Source organism: Podarcis gaigeae (genome assembly GCF_964106915.1).
Source record: "Podarcis gaigeae genome assembly, chromosome: 13".
Classification (NCBI taxonomy): Eukaryota; Metazoa; Chordata; class Lepidosauria; order Squamata; family Lacertidae; genus Podarcis; species Podarcis gaigeae.
The window spans coordinates 18,984,822-18,999,851 of NC_139689.1; the positions used below are offsets into that span (position 1 = coordinate 18,984,822).

Genomic DNA, 15,030 nt, shown 5'->3' on the forward strand with positions numbered 1-15,030 from the left:
CTCCTGCAGCTTCATCCCAGTTGTGACAGTGGGAAGTAGCCGAGCGCAGAGAAAGGACTTCACACAGTCACCATTCTGGTAGGTGGCTGAGACTTGGCCAATAAAGATAAGTCAATTGACATCCTGGTACCAGCTTGGCATAGGGATGATGCCAGTCTAGAGGGCAAAATGGCATCTGATGCTCACAGATGTTGCCGGCTCCTTGCCTTGAGCTGCTGTGCGATTCCCTACCCCAACCAGACTGTGCATAAGGAGGGATGTACATTTATCTGCCGAAAAGCATTGTCTCTCCTAGCTTCAGATGGCCCTCAACATACAAGTGTTGTCCAGAGAACTTCCCCTAACACTCCCCCGCTTGCAAAACTGTCTTTTGGAATGGCAGCTGCAATCGGCTGCTTGCACTGAGAGACTCTGTGCCCCTGGGGGGCCCGGGTAACCTTTGAAAATGCACTGATCTCTTCTTGATCAGCTCCAGGCTGCAGGGCAGCTGCAACATTTCAGGTCAAGGGCTCCCAGAGTGAATCCGCTGAGGTGCCAGGGTAGGAAAGGCTGCAGCCTAGTCGCCATGCCTGCCCTTCTCCCTCGGACCCTCAAATATGACATGTAAGCAACATCCACTGCCCCCCTCCCCTTCCAATCTTCCAACCCGAGGCTTTCTCCCTGCTCTTCCTAGCCTGCCTCTCTGCCACCCCTGGACTGCAGCCATCTCTCTGAGACAGGAAAGGCCCCAGATCGCATTTCATGACACTCTTTCTGCATATAAACAGCCGCCCCCAGCCCAGAGGCAGCCACATGGCAATGCCAGGCGAGGGATCCCTGCTTTTCGCAAGTTCCACATTGGATTCCTCACTCCCACCCTGAGCTTATCCGGCCTGGAGGAGGGGGGCTGGGTATTGGCAATTTTGCTCAATTAGCTGATGTTTCCCAGTGTGTGCAATATCATCCAGTTTCCATGGTGATGGGAGTGCCACGGTAACCAACAGGGTCTCTTTTCTTGTTCGCTACCTACTTCTCCCCATGCCATGCTGGCATGAGGAGTTGCAGAAGGACAGGAGTGGGAAGAGACCCCAGGAACAGGGCTGGGCCTAGCTCGTTTGCCTCCACAGGAGAAATCAATTCCCCCCCACCCTTCTCCCCTTTCATCTCAAGAAATTTCAGCACACGTCTTCAGATCCTGTAGCGAGAAGTAAATTAGGCAGGTCTTAGCAGGAAGTGCCATTGAAAGGACAATTTTCTTGCCATCATGGGCACGTGGGCGTTTGACACCTAGGTAACGCCTGCCCTGGATTTAGTGCCAGTTCTTTCTCCACTTCCTCTTTCTCCACCTCCTCCTCCTTTCAGCAGCCCTCTGGAGGCCCAAGAAGCCAATCTTTTCTCTGGTTATGTTCACACAATATTTTACCCTGAGGAAACGTTTTTGTGTTGCTTCAATGACAGACACTACGGGCATGCTAAAATGCTTAAGGAGACAGGCGTAATCCCATCGTCAATTACTGAACTCTTTTTGGTTAGGGCTGCCAACTCCCTTGATTCTGTTTCTCAACATTTCTGTGTCAATAGCCCCATGAAAACATGCCCTAAGGTGAAAAAGAAGAGGTCTGGTTCTCAGGACTAGATGGCTGAGCATACAGCAGTCCCCCAAACTTCTGCTGTCTGGTAGGGGATCCATATTGCAGCAGTAGGTCATGCTACTACAGGCAAATAAACAAGGCCTTCTCGGTTGCTACCCCAGAACTGTGGGATGTCCTTCCATCAGCTGTGTGCTTGGCTCCTTTCATTCTGGTGTTCCACAGGCATGGACACCTTCATGTTGCTAGTGTGGGTCTGTTGTCACTGTTGTCTTTCTGTCCCTTTTTGTGTTTTAATGGTTCTTTGCTTTATTTGGGTTGGTTTCCATAGCTTTTAATGTTGTTTTGATTTACCCTTCTGTAAATCACCTCAAGCCCTTTGTGGTGAAAGCCACCGTACAAATTTAGTAAAGACAGATCATCACCACGATCAATAACAACAAAAAGGTTACTTCCACCGCCAGTGCCAAATTGCACCGGTGAAACATGAACTGGGCCTAAATTCGTGCTCTCTGGGGCTTGAGCTGCAGTGTTTTCTAAAAAAATGTTTAGGGGTCCTCTCATTCTCCTACTCATATTGAAATGTTGTTGTTTAGTCGTTTAGTCGTGTCCGACTCTTCGTGATCCCATGGACCAGAGCACGCCAGCCACTTCTGTCTTCCACTGCCTCCCGCAGTTTCGTCAAACTCACGCTAGTAGCTTCGAGAACACTGTCCAACCATCTCGTCCTCTGTCGTCCCCTTCTCCTTGTGCCCTCCATCTTTCCCAACATCAGGGTCTTTTCCAGGGAGTCTTCTCTTCTCATGAGGTGGCCAAAGTATTGGAGCCTCAGCTTCAGGATCTGTCCTTCCAGTGAGCACTCAGGGCTGATTTCCTTAAGAATGGATAGGTTTGATCTTCTTGCAGTCCATGGGACTCTCAAGAGTCTCCTCCAGCACCATAATTGAAAAGCATCAATTCTTCGGCGATCAGCCTTCTTTATGGTCCAGCTTTCACTTCCATACATCACTACTGGGAAAACCATAGCTTTTACTATACGGACCTTTGTTGGTAAGGTGATGTCTCTGCTTTTTAGGATGCTGTCTTGGTTTGTCATTGCTTTTCTCCCATGTTGAAATACTGCCCCTCAATAAGGCCAAACCTAGATTCACAAAATGTTTAGAGGTATCACTCCAAAGAAAAAGGACTCTTGAGCTGTACACCTTAATTTGGTACTTGAAGCTGACCTCACAATCTTCTTTGTGCATGGTAAGGAATAGCAGCATGTAACATCAGCCCCCATAACTGGTAAGTTTCTTGACTCGTGTGATCTTCCTCTTGCTGCCCTTTAGCTACACAGTGGCGTAGCGTGGGTTGTCAGCACCCGGGGCAAGGCAAGTAATTTGCGCCCCCTAACCCGTGGATTTGGGCCCCCTAACCCTAACCCCCAGATGTTGCGCCCGGTGCGGCCGGGCCCCCCTGCACCCCCCACACTACGCCACTGCAGCCACAGCCATTTATTGTTCTGTCCTGACTCTTCCGAGCCAGCCTCTGGATGCTTCCAGACAACCTGCTTTATTGAGCATATATTCCGATTTGTTTTCAGGGAGATGAGACAACAGTGGCTAATTAATGAGTTTTCATTCTGATTTGTTTTCGAGGTTCAATGTTATTGCGCACTTTCCAGTGCATTTCCCACTCACATTCCTTATTGCAAAAAGACTGATCTTTTGGAGAAGTGGATTTGTTGCACAAGCCCTTCCAATCAACTATAATTGTGCAACCTGAATTTGCTGGTCTGTGACTGAATCCCACCCAGAAATAGTGACAGTCTAAAAGCTTCCTCTGTCTCGTATTCTCACTCTCCCACCCAGTGGCATAGCGTGGGTTGTCAGCACCCGGGGCAAGGCAAGTAATTTGTGCCCCCTAACCTGTGGATTTTAGTAGGGTCAGAGAGCTGCGAGTGTGAGCGCACCCCCCCTCAGATGTTGCGCCCGGTGCGGCCAGCCCCCCCTGCACCCCCCACGCTACGCCACTGCTCCCACCCATACCTTGTTGCCTGCCCATCTCTTATATTTGCTTCAAGGAAGCGGCTTTTTTAACAAAATCACTGCTCTAGGAAACCTGGGAGTGCTGAGCAGTAAGCATGTCCACGGTGCTATCTTGAATGTTATGCCCCCCCTCCACTAGAGTTGGGAAAGTTAGGGCCCAGGAGATGCATATTCAAGATAAAATTTATTGCTGCTACAGTCTTCTACCTGCAGTGCCTTTACCCCGCCTCATAATTAGGACAGCCTTGCTGCAAACTCATGAAAATAACTCCTGCCACACCTGAACTGCTAGATCAAAGGAAGGCAGCTGGCAAGTTGGGCTCCTTTGCGAGTGAATTATAGTGTGTGTGTGTGTGTGTGTGTGTGTGTGTGTGTGATGTGCTAAATCTGAGTGCCAGATAGCTAGACACCAAAGGTCACGCACTTTCTCCTGCCTATTAACATGGCTAAAGCCTTTAAGGGCTACTGATGCATTGCTTTTCTGCAATTTGCTGGTAGTGGTTAAGAGCGGTGGACTCGTAATCTGGTGAACCGGGTTTGCTTCCCCGCTCCTCCACATGCAGCTGCTGGGTGACCTTGGGCCAGTCACACTTCTTTGAAGTCTCTCAGCCCCACTCACCTCACAGAGGGTTTGTTGTGGGGGAGGAAGGGAAAGGAGAATGTTAGCCGCTTTGAGACTCCTTCGGGTAGTGATAAAGCAGGATATCAAATCCAAACTCCTCTTCTTCTAAATTAAAATGGTGGTTCGGTACAAGCATTTTATATGGCATTATATTATATGGCAGCCCAATGGCCAATATCCATCTAAAAGGTTTACTAAGAATAATAGAATCATAGATTTGGAAGGGACTCTGAGAATCATCTAGTCCAAACCCCTGCTGTGCAGTAATATGCCGCTGTCCAAATAAATTTAATTCAGCAAAAAAAATCCTGCAACAAATGGGGGCCACTGGATTTGTGAGTCCTTGCAGAGAGTCCCCAAGTCCAGCAAGATGGATGGTAAGTGGCCACGTATGTCTTGAAACCACAACACTAGAGTTCCTTGGAAGATTCAGGAAGCGGCCGTAGAAGGAAAAGATTTCACACAACAGGTTCTACCTGCCTTGCAGTTAGTTAGGTGTTGTGTTTTTTCCTTTGCTGGGGGTGCAGTTTGCTTCCTGGTGCTGGTTAAAAAAGAAAAATACTCAATAAAAATGCTTCCAGATTCCCAGATAGTTTTACATTTTTGTTTCACCACCACTAGGATTAAAGGTCAGATTTGGGTTTGGTCGTTTCTCATTTTCCTGGTTAGATTATCTCTACGGAACAGGTCATGCTGCTTTCTTTGTCCCTATAGCATTGGCAAGGAATCAGTGCTTTAGGTCTGTGAGTTTCAGACTTCATTTGGGGAAGCCGTAAGGACTTAAGGAGAGGCTTGATGGATCAGACTAAAGATCCAGCCAGCTGGGCATCTATCTTCCCTCAGCCGTCAGTGGATGCCTATGAGAAGCCCACAAATAGGACAAATTCTCCTGTTGTTCCAGCAGTCAGTATTCTCTGGCATGCTGCCTATAATCCTGGATGTTGTGTATATAACTATCATGGAGCCCATCTCAGAAAAACCAGTTATCATTGCAGCCATCCATCAACTTCATTGTAGAGGAACTTATACACATCTGCCCTAGAGAGTTGCAAAGAATTCTGGGACATGTACAGCCACTCCACTTTATGATTTGCAAATTGCTGCTGCTAATTAGTTACTTAACAATGTCTGTACTTTTCTGCATTTCCTTTCCCTCAGTCTAACCTCACAATCCCCACCCCTTTCCCCAGCCATGTGTATATCTACCCAGTAAGTACCAGGATAAGGAAACTGTTGAAATGTAAATGTGAAATATTCTGGGACCAAGAGGGCCTGGACTGGAGTTTAGTGTCATTTATCTGTGGCGGAAGACAAAAACTAGTATAATGGCATATTATTACTTAAGGTGTGTAAACGATAACCATCCTTGTCCTTTGCTTTGCTTGCAGGCTGGTTCAAAAGAAACAACTTATGCAGGGATTACATTCTGGGAATAGCGCATAAACCCAAAATTGCATATAGTCAAAACACACTTTCAACCTGAACTTTATAACGCTCTCCCAAGGGCACTTGTCAGAGTCACCCGAGGTCCCAGCTCACAAGAGACCAAAGTCCAGTCCAAGATATATACAAAAGGTTTTATTGAAGAACATTGTTGTCGTTACATCCAAGCTCCGTGGCTCCGCATCTGTTACCCTTAGATGTTAGAAGTCCCCTCTGAGTCAGTCCCGCCCCTGCACCAGCTTAAGAGGCTTGTACTGCTCCACCTTTTCCTCTCTTTCCTTTTCCGCAGGGTCTTCCTGCCCCCCTGTGCTCCCTCCCTCCGGGACTCCCCCGAGGCTGAGTCTTCTGCCGCCTGCTCCCCCCTCCTTTGTGCTTTGGGACCAGGCTCCTCCTCAGGGCTCTCCTCATTTCCGCGCGCCTCCACATTTGAACTTGGCGCGCGTACGTTGCCTCTGACCTTCCTTTCGACCGTTACGCTACTCTCGGTACTACACTCCTCCCCTTCCGGCAGGACGTTTTGCTCCGAACTCCTTCCCCTCTCTGCTTCCTGTTCTGCTCTTTCTGACACACTGGCAACTCCACCCCCTTCACTCCGTTCCGACGGAGAGGCCGGTCCCGATCTCCAGCCCCCACTGGGGATTCCCCCTTCGTTCCCCTGCTTCTGACTGCCTCCCTCTCTACTGCCCCTTGGCCTGACCAGGGGGGCTCCCTTTTGGGAATCCTCGGATTCACTTGACGGACTCACTGACAACCTCGGGTCGTCGTCGTCCTCTTCCTCGTCGCCCTGGGACCCCTCCCCCTCGCTCTCTGTCCCTGAAACCCTGACATCCATCCCCCCCTCGAAGCCCCCCCTTCCCCCCTCCCGCCCATCGGGTGCAGGTTGTAGGAGCTGCAGCTCTTCGGAGGTGGATGCAGGATACAGGTTGTGTACCTCCATATCCTCTGCTTGCAGTTCGGTGTATGAGTGTTCGAATTCGGGTTCTTGACCCAAAGTGTTCTCTTCTCCCTCTTCCATTGGTACCTCGTCTGGTGCTGCCGGCCAAGGTCCCGTCAGCCATTTCCTGCGCCAGTCCTCCTCTGGTTGCTCGTCCCACCAATAAGAGGGTTCTGTGTCCACCCCTGAGCACGATCCCCTGGGCGGGCTAGATTCTGGCGTTCTCTCCTCGGCTGAAGAAAAACCCCGGAAAGTACTGTCTGAGAGTGTGGGCGTAAAGAGCCAGTCATCAAAGTACTCGGCTGGCATGGGTCTATGCGGGAAAAGGGCATGGAACTCGTCTTTTAGAAGAGGTTCGTCTAAAGCGTAGCCCGGCACCCAACCGTTGGCACTGGCTGGAGTGCCCTCTGTGGCTAGAAAGTATTCTACCCCCTCTTCCCCCCATCTCGAGTCCAGGATTTCTGTGACCTCGTTGAGTGGTTCGGCCCTAGGCGCCCTCTCCCTCTCCTGTAACTTAGTGTGTAGTTGCGGGACTGTTTCAGACTCCTGAAACCTGTGCGGTGCCTTGTAGGGGGTGAGCACCGACCTATGAAATACCGGATGCACTCTGGAACCTTCGGGGAGGGCTAGTCGAAAGGCTACAGGGTTGATCTTAGCCTCCACCTGGTACGGCCCTAACTGCCTGTGCCCTAGCTTCTTCTTGGCCAACGACTTGGCTGGCATCGCTTGGGCCGCTAACCACACCCAGTCCCCCACCTGGATCTCCTCCCCCGCTCTCCTGTTTTTGTCTGCCTGCACCTTATATGCTTGCTTGGCCAGCTCCAAATGTCTCCGCAACTCTTCGTGCACCTCCTGCAGCTCCGCTGCAAACTGGTCGGCTTCTTGCGGCACCCCCTCTCTCGGTGCCCCGAACCCCGGGAAGGTTCTGGGATGACGACCGTTGTTCGCGAAGAACGGCGTCACCCCCGTGGACGCGTGCTTCGTGTTGTTATAGGCAAACTCTGCCATCGGCAGGTAGTCCACCCAAGCTGCGGGTCGCTGATTGGCGTAACATCTCAGGTACTGCTGCATGATCGCGTTGACCCTCTCAGCTTGGCCGTTGGTCTGTGGGTGTCTCGCCGACGTAAGGTTGATCTTGACGTTCAGGATACCTAAAAGCTTCTGCCAAAAATTGGAAACAAACTGGCGCCCCCTGTCGGACAGGATGGACTGCGGCAGCCCATGCACCTTGAACACGTGATCAATGAAGAGTTTGGCAGTCTGTTCCGCCGTCGCCACCTTTGCGCACGGAATGAAGTGCGCCATCTTGGTGAACAGGTCCACAACCACCAGTACCGCCGTCTTCCCTCTGGAGCTGGGCAGGTCAGTAACGAAGTCCAGGGCTACCCTCTCTCACGGTTGCTGTGGCGTTTCCAGCGGTTCCAACAGCCCCGCTGGCTTCTGGTGTACTGGCTTGAACCTCTGACAAGTGTCACACCTGGCGACGTAATCCGCTACCTCTCCGCGCATCCGGGGCCACCAAAAGTCCCTTGCCACCAGTTCTATTGTCCTCTCCTTACCGAAGTGGCCAGCACTGGGGGCGTCGTGCAACTGCTGCAGAACCTTTGCGCGAAGCTCGTCGCTTGGCACGTAGAGGGCACCTTTGCGAGTTAGCAGTCCGTCGCGTAGTTGGAACTCTTCGCCACTCTGCACACCTCTGCGCAACTCCATTTTGGACTGTGCGAACTGATCCACTTGTAACGCGCGTCGCACCGCGTCCAGATCTACTGTGATGGCAGCGCACGACCACGCCTGCGGTGCAAAAATGTGCTTGGCTGCTACTGGCGCCGCTTCATCGAGATATTGCGGTTTCCTGGATAGCGCATCGGCTATAACGTTGGAATCTCCTGGGATGTACTCTATCCGAAAGTCGAAATCCGCGAAGAATTCCGCCCAGCGCATGTGTCTCTGGCTTTGGAGCTTCGCCGTGCGCCAATACTCTAGGTTCTTGTGATCCGTGCGGACCTGTACTGTGTGCTTGGCTCCTATGAGGAAGTGTCGCCACGCTTTGAAAGCTGCGTGAATGGCTAACAGCTCCCTGTCCCATATAGTGTAGTTTTGCTCCGCCTTGCTGAGCTTTCGGGAGTAAAAGGCACCGGGTCTCCAGTTTCCATGTGGATCTTCTTGCAGGAGTACGGCTCCAACCGCTCTGTCTGACACGTCGGTCTCCACTCGCATGGGCCTGCCTGGATTCACGTGCAGCAGCTGCTCCTCGGAGGCGAAAAGGCTTTTAAGCTTCCAAAAAGAGCGCTCCGCCTGTTCCGTCCACACGAACCTCTTCTTCTTGGAACTCAGAGTGTCCGTGATCGCTGCCGTCTCCTTTGCAAAACCTCTGATGAATTTGCGGTAGAAGTTGGCGAAGCCGATGAATCTCTGGACTTCCTTCCGATTGCGTGGGCTCTTCCAGTCCAACACCGCGCGGACCTTGACGCTGTCCATGGCGAGCCCCTTGTCGGACAGCTTGTAGCCTAGGAAATCCACCTCCGTCACATCAAACTGGCACTTCTCTAACTTGGCGTAGAGCCTGTTCTCCCGTAGTCTCTGCAGGACTTCTTTTACGTCCTTCTCATGGGCCTCTTCCATTTCCGAAAAGATCAGGATGTCGTCGAGGAAACACACACATTTCTTGTAGAGAAGTCCCGCTAGCACGTGATGCATAAAGGCTTGGAAGACGTGAGATCCATTTTGGAGACCAAACGGCATAACTCTGTATTCATACGTGCCCAGAGGCGTGAACATGGCCGTCTTCCACTCATCGCCCTCCCGGATACGTATGAGGTTATACACTCCACGCAGATCCAATTTGGTGAAGATCTTCCCCTTCCTCACGGTTGCTAGGAGATCATCTATCTTGGGCATGGGGAAGGCCTTGGGCTTGGTCATACTGTTTATGAACCTATAGTCCACAATGAGTCTTTTTTGGGGCGTGTCCTTCTTCTTTACAAAGAACACAGGACTGCCCCCCACTGCTTTCGATTCCCGGATGAATCCACGCTTCAAATTGTGCTCTATGAACTCCCTGAGCTCTTGCATCTCGTCCTCAGACATGGAATACAGTTTTGCAGTCGGCAACTGCGCCCCCGGCACCAGGTCGATGGCACAATCATAAGGTCTGTGGGGCGGCAACTGGTCAGCTTCCTTCTCGCAGAAAACCTCCAGGAACCCTTCGTACTTGCTAGGTACTGCCTGCACCATGCCAAGTCGCAGCTGCTGCTCAGCCCCCTCCTCCTGGCAGGACTGGATGCAATTTTGAGCACAGTACGATGAGCAAAAGGTGATCTGGCGTTGGTACCACGCTACAGCAGGACTGTGTCTCTCCAGCCAACTCATGCCTAATACTATAGGCGTGTCAGACAGGTGGGTGACATTGAAGCTAATGACTTCTCGGTGATCTCCTATCCGCATCACCATGGGAGGTGTCTGTTGCACAACTTGCCCTCCAAGCAATTTCCTGCCATCCACCGTGACTACGTTCAGAGGCGTTGTGGCGGGCAGAAGCGCTATGCGATGCTGCTTGACGAATTGCATCCCCACGAAATCGGCGTTGCTCCCAGAATCGATCGTGATGGGCACTTCTAGGGTGGTCCCATTTGGCAACTGAAGAGTTGCGGTGAGCTGCACCGCTGGCTTGGGTGGTAAAGGGTCTGTGGGTTGCAAAGACACTGGGGACTGTTCTATAGATCCGCCTGGCTGAGCCCCAGCATTCGTGCTTACAGCCAGGCACTTTCGTTTCCCCTGAGGCTCCTCTTCTCGGATCACTTCTGCTGCTACCGTTGCTAAAGCTGCAGTGTGTTTCTGGAGCCTCTGGGGGCACTCTTTCGCCATGTGCAGTGCACTGTCGCAAATGTAACACTTCCTGGTCCCTCTAGGAGGCTTCGCCTTTACTGCACCGGAAGCTGGGGCTCTGGCTGTTGCTTGAGCCTTAGCACCACCAAGTTCCATCGGCTCCTCCCCCTGCCTCCCCAGCGGCGAGGGATGTGACTGACTGAACTCCCTGGGGATGAAAGAAGACGTCCTCACTGGTGGACGCACCTGACGTTCTTCCTCATTGTGCCAAGGACGTCCCTCGTGACGTATCCCAATCGCCAGAGCCCTCTGCACCACCTCCTCCAGGGTCTGAGGTCTGTCTCCCCTGGCAAGTTCGTCCTTTATGGGACCGCTGAGACCCTCCCAGAACAAATCCCTCACAGGTGTGCAGTCTTTCTCCCAGCGTAACGCAGTCAGTAAAGCAAAAAATCTGGAATGGTACTGACGCACAGTGGCTTTGTCTTGCCGCAGTCCAAATATCTCCCTGCGTGCAAGATCCAAATCTACGGTTGACTGGAAGCAGGCATCCATCGCTTTAATGAATTCATCAGAATCGCGGCGGGCAGGGCCATCTTCACGCCACAAATTGCGCAACCAGTCTCTGGCCGCCCCATACAAGTGAGAAACAATAAACCCCACTTTCTCCTCCTCATCTTTAAAGTCATGACGAAGCAAGTGCAATGCATACAAAACGTCTGCTCTGAAACTGGGGTAGTGCTTCAGGTTCCCATCGAAGTGGGTGACTAGGCTGCCCCCCCGCCTTCCAAGTCCAATTCCCTCTGATCTGGACCCTGGGAACCCTTCCCTGCTTGCACGCTCCCACCTTGTTTGCAGGTCTTGGCAGCGCTTCTCCATTTCGTCATGCTTCTTCTGAGACGCAAGGACTGCAGCGGTGAGTTCGGAAACTGTAGTTCGCAGTGCTGTCAGCTGATCCTCCGCACTCATGGCTGTCACCGTTTGTGAGCTTTGCAAAAAAAAAAATTGCGTTCTTTGGGAGAGGGGACTTACTGTCAGAGTCACCCGAGGTCCCAGCTCACAAGAGACCAAAGTCCAGTCCAAGATATATACAAAAGGTTTTATTGAAGAACATTGTTGTCGTTACATCCAAGCTCCGTGGCTCCGCATCTGTTACCCTTAGATGTTAGAAGTCCCCTCTGAGTCAGTCCCGCCCCTGCACCAGCTTAAGAGGCTTGTACTGCTCCACCTTTTCCTCTCTTTCCTTTTCCGCAGGGTCTTCCTGCCCCCCTGTGCTCCCTCCCTCCGGGACTCCCCCGAGGCTGAGTCTTCTGCCGCCTGCTCCCCCCTCCTTCGTGATTTGGGACCAGGCTCCTCCTCAGGGCTCTCCTCATTTCCGCGCGCCTCCACATTTGAACTTGGCGCGCGTACGTTGCCTCTGACCTTCCTTTCGACCGTTACGCTACTCTCGGTACTACACTCCTCCCCTTCCGGCAGGACGTTTTGCTCCGAACTCCTTCCCCTCTCTGCTTCCTGTTCTGCTCTTTCTGACACACTGGCAACTCCACCCCCTTCACTCCGTTCCGACGGAGAGGCCGGTCCCGATCTCCAGCCCCCACTGGGGATTCCCCCTTCGTTCCCCTGCTTCTGACTGCCTCCCTCTCTACTGCCCCTTGGCCTGACCAGGGGGGCTCCCTTTTGGGAATCCTCGGATTCACTTGACGGACTCACTGACAACCTCGGGTCGTCGTCGTCCTCTTCCTCGTCGCCCTGGGACCCCTCCCCCTCGCTCTCTGTCCCTGAAACCCTGACAGCACTGAACACTCTCCCTGCACCTGTAGGATTGCTGACAGAAAATACATCTATAAATAAAAAACCAATCTAAACCAGAGTAATGATCAGAAAACAAACAGATTGTAGGAGTGCATTTATAAATAAATAAATAAATAAAATTAAACCTGAGCAATAATCCCAAAGTAAACAGCCTGTACAAACACCTTGTTTTAAATGGCAAAAACTGCTGTAACAAATAACTCGGACAGAAAAACAATAAATAGAAAGAAAGTTTTGACAGGTGGCATAATGATGCAAATAACAGCAACTAGAAAAACAAATGAAGAATAACATAGGCAGCTGATTACTTTAGATGATTTTCTCAGTAACACAGATTTAATTTAACAAAATTGCATCTGATTTTTGCAGCTGCCACCACAAACAGACCCAATTTGAACATTATCGTTTGCCATTTAGTAAAAGCTCAGGACTGTGGTGGTTGTATGAGCAGAAGATCTATAAGCAATTCTTTCCAAAGAGAGTAAACTGGTATGCAATGTTGACAATTATCCACCTCCTTGGAGCCACAAACAGAGAGTATCGTGTTCTTTCTACTAGGATCGGGGCATAGTTTCCTCATGCCAGTGAGTAACCCCAAATGTGAATTTTTTTTGTTTTTTTCAACACCAGGAACATTGGCAGAAAAGCCAGCTCCCATTCAAGTTATTCATGGCTTGGGCTCAGATGGGCTCTTGCAAATTGCTGTATTTTTTCACAGTTTATTGCAGAATGCTATCTGCTGTATCCTGGGATGGGTAAACAGAGCCAGCACCCAAGCAAGAAGCCTGGTGGTCTCCCTCTGAGAAAGGACCCTGTGTATAGAAGAGATAGATGGGAGGGAGGTAGAAGAGAGATGAAGCCCAAATATATTCAAAACACAGGCGTGTGTGTGCGATAGAGAGAAATTTTAAAGGATGATCCATTTGATTAACAAATTATGTAGTAGGACATCTCCCTGGGCAGACAGAACGGTTGAGAAGGGAAATGGGGTGGCCCCATGAGAGACCAGAATGCTGGTAATGTTGCAATTGCTTTTGGAAAGGTCTCTGCAAAAGTTGTTTATAACAGTAACACACTATCCCTATCTGCACATATAAGCAACATATTAGTGCAAGATGGTTGCTTTGCTTCTGTTGCTCATTCTAGCTCAGTGCTGTATACACTGACTGGCAGCAGCAATCCAGGATTTCAGTCAGGGTGGTCCCCCAGCCTGACCTGCAGGCCAGGAATTGAATCTGGAATCTTCTGCATCAATATCATCATAATTTTATTATTTATATGCCACCCATCTGACAGGATTGCCCCAGCCACACTAGGCGGCTCCCAACAAAATGTTAAAAACACAGTAAAGCATCAAACATTAAAAACGTCCCTATACAGGGCTGCTTCAGATGTCTTCTAAAAGCCATATGGTTGTTTATTTCCTTGACATCTGATGGGAGGGCGTTCCACAGGGCGGGAGCCACTACCAAGAAGGCCCTCTGCCTGGTTCCCTGTAACCTCACTTCTGGCAGTGAGGGAATTGTCAGAAGGCCCTCAGAGTTGGACTTCCAAGCAAAGCAGATGCTTTGCTATTGGTAAGTTATGGCCTGTTCACAGTCTCCAAAGAGGTTTAAAATTCCCAAACTGGTGGAGCATCGGAGTGGGGTCGATTTACTGCCCTTTCACAATTTATAATGAAATGGTAGATGAGCACAACCACCAAATCGTTGACTAGGAGAACACAACATCTGCAGAATTAAGGATATGTAAATTAAATTTTAAAAATTTCCAAAACCGTATGGGTACTTGGACAAAGGGGAAGTTATATCACTCACAATGAATGACACCACAGAAAGCAGCCAATCAGTGCTCTTGAGAAGCGGACAATCACCTTCATGCAGCCTTGAGGTATACAGTGCATACAGGTGCAACAAATGGGAACTAAATGCGTATTACCACCCACACTCCAAAGCAATGTTTGTGCATAAATGCCCTGTGTCTGGAGACATGGCTCCAAGTGTGATCTGATCATGCAGATATCACAAGAGCCAAGGAGAAAAGAGGGGGTGTTGCCTACACCCCTAGTCATGCAAATGAAGGGGACAACCAGAGCTCACCTCTCTCCTACCCCACCCCTGCTTGGTATGCAATTGTCTCATTAATTAAAATTCTCCGCAGGCTGCATTGTTTGCTTACAGGGGAGGGCGATTCCTCTAAGCTACCTTGGCAGCCAGAATCCTAACAGGTGCTTTGCAAATAATCAATCCCTGGGCTTCCGGGATCAGTGAGCTGCTTCTACTCTCCACCTGGCAACAAGCGGAGGAAGGGCAGCTGCTGAAGACAACTCCAAAAGTCGTTTTGGACAGAGAGTGAGTGTGTGTGTGTTGGGCATTCCGTGGCTTCCCTCTGAGCACAGTCCTGGATACAGCATCTCTCGCTCTCTCATGAGGAAGAGCAATAAACAGGGGACTTAAAAGAGGATATACACCCGGAACTCCTAAGCAAGCAGGTATGCGGTGTGAAAAAGGAAGAATGAACTGGATAGTTTAGCGAGGTCTCCTAGAAGAAAGGGTGGGCGGAGAGCATGAGGTTTTTGCTTGTTACTCCTTCGCAAAGGAGCTGGTGTCTGCAGTGTTGGTAAAAGCAGAAAACAACACCACCTAAGTAACTTGGGGGAGCAGCTATTAAGTTAGGTCTCATGCGTTTTTGGAGAAGGGAGATTTGAGTCCTACAGAGTTAAGGAGAGGAACGAAGGATGGAAGAACACAGGCTGCTGGAGAGGAAAATGATGTGACCCAGTTGTACAATAGGTAGGGG

The 15,030-nt window shown here is 50.5% G+C and overlaps 1 protein-coding gene across 2 annotated transcripts in view; it reads left to right on the plus strand.

The window, feature by feature from the left end:
* Window positions 1-504: 504 nt before the first annotated feature.
* FAM83E (family with sequence similarity 83 member E) overlaps window positions 505-15,030 on the plus strand; it is a 35,892-nt gene continuing 21,366 nt past the window's right edge. Inside the window, exons 1-2 of one of the 2 annotated variants that reach the window (XM_083707767.1) lie at window positions 505-603; window positions 14,392-14,722. The gene's annotated coding sequence lies outside the window, so the exon portion shown is untranslated. Of the gene's footprint in view, window positions 604-14,391; window positions 14,723-15,030 lie in introns of those variants that run through there. The other variant, XM_083707768.1, reaches the window with a different exon arrangement.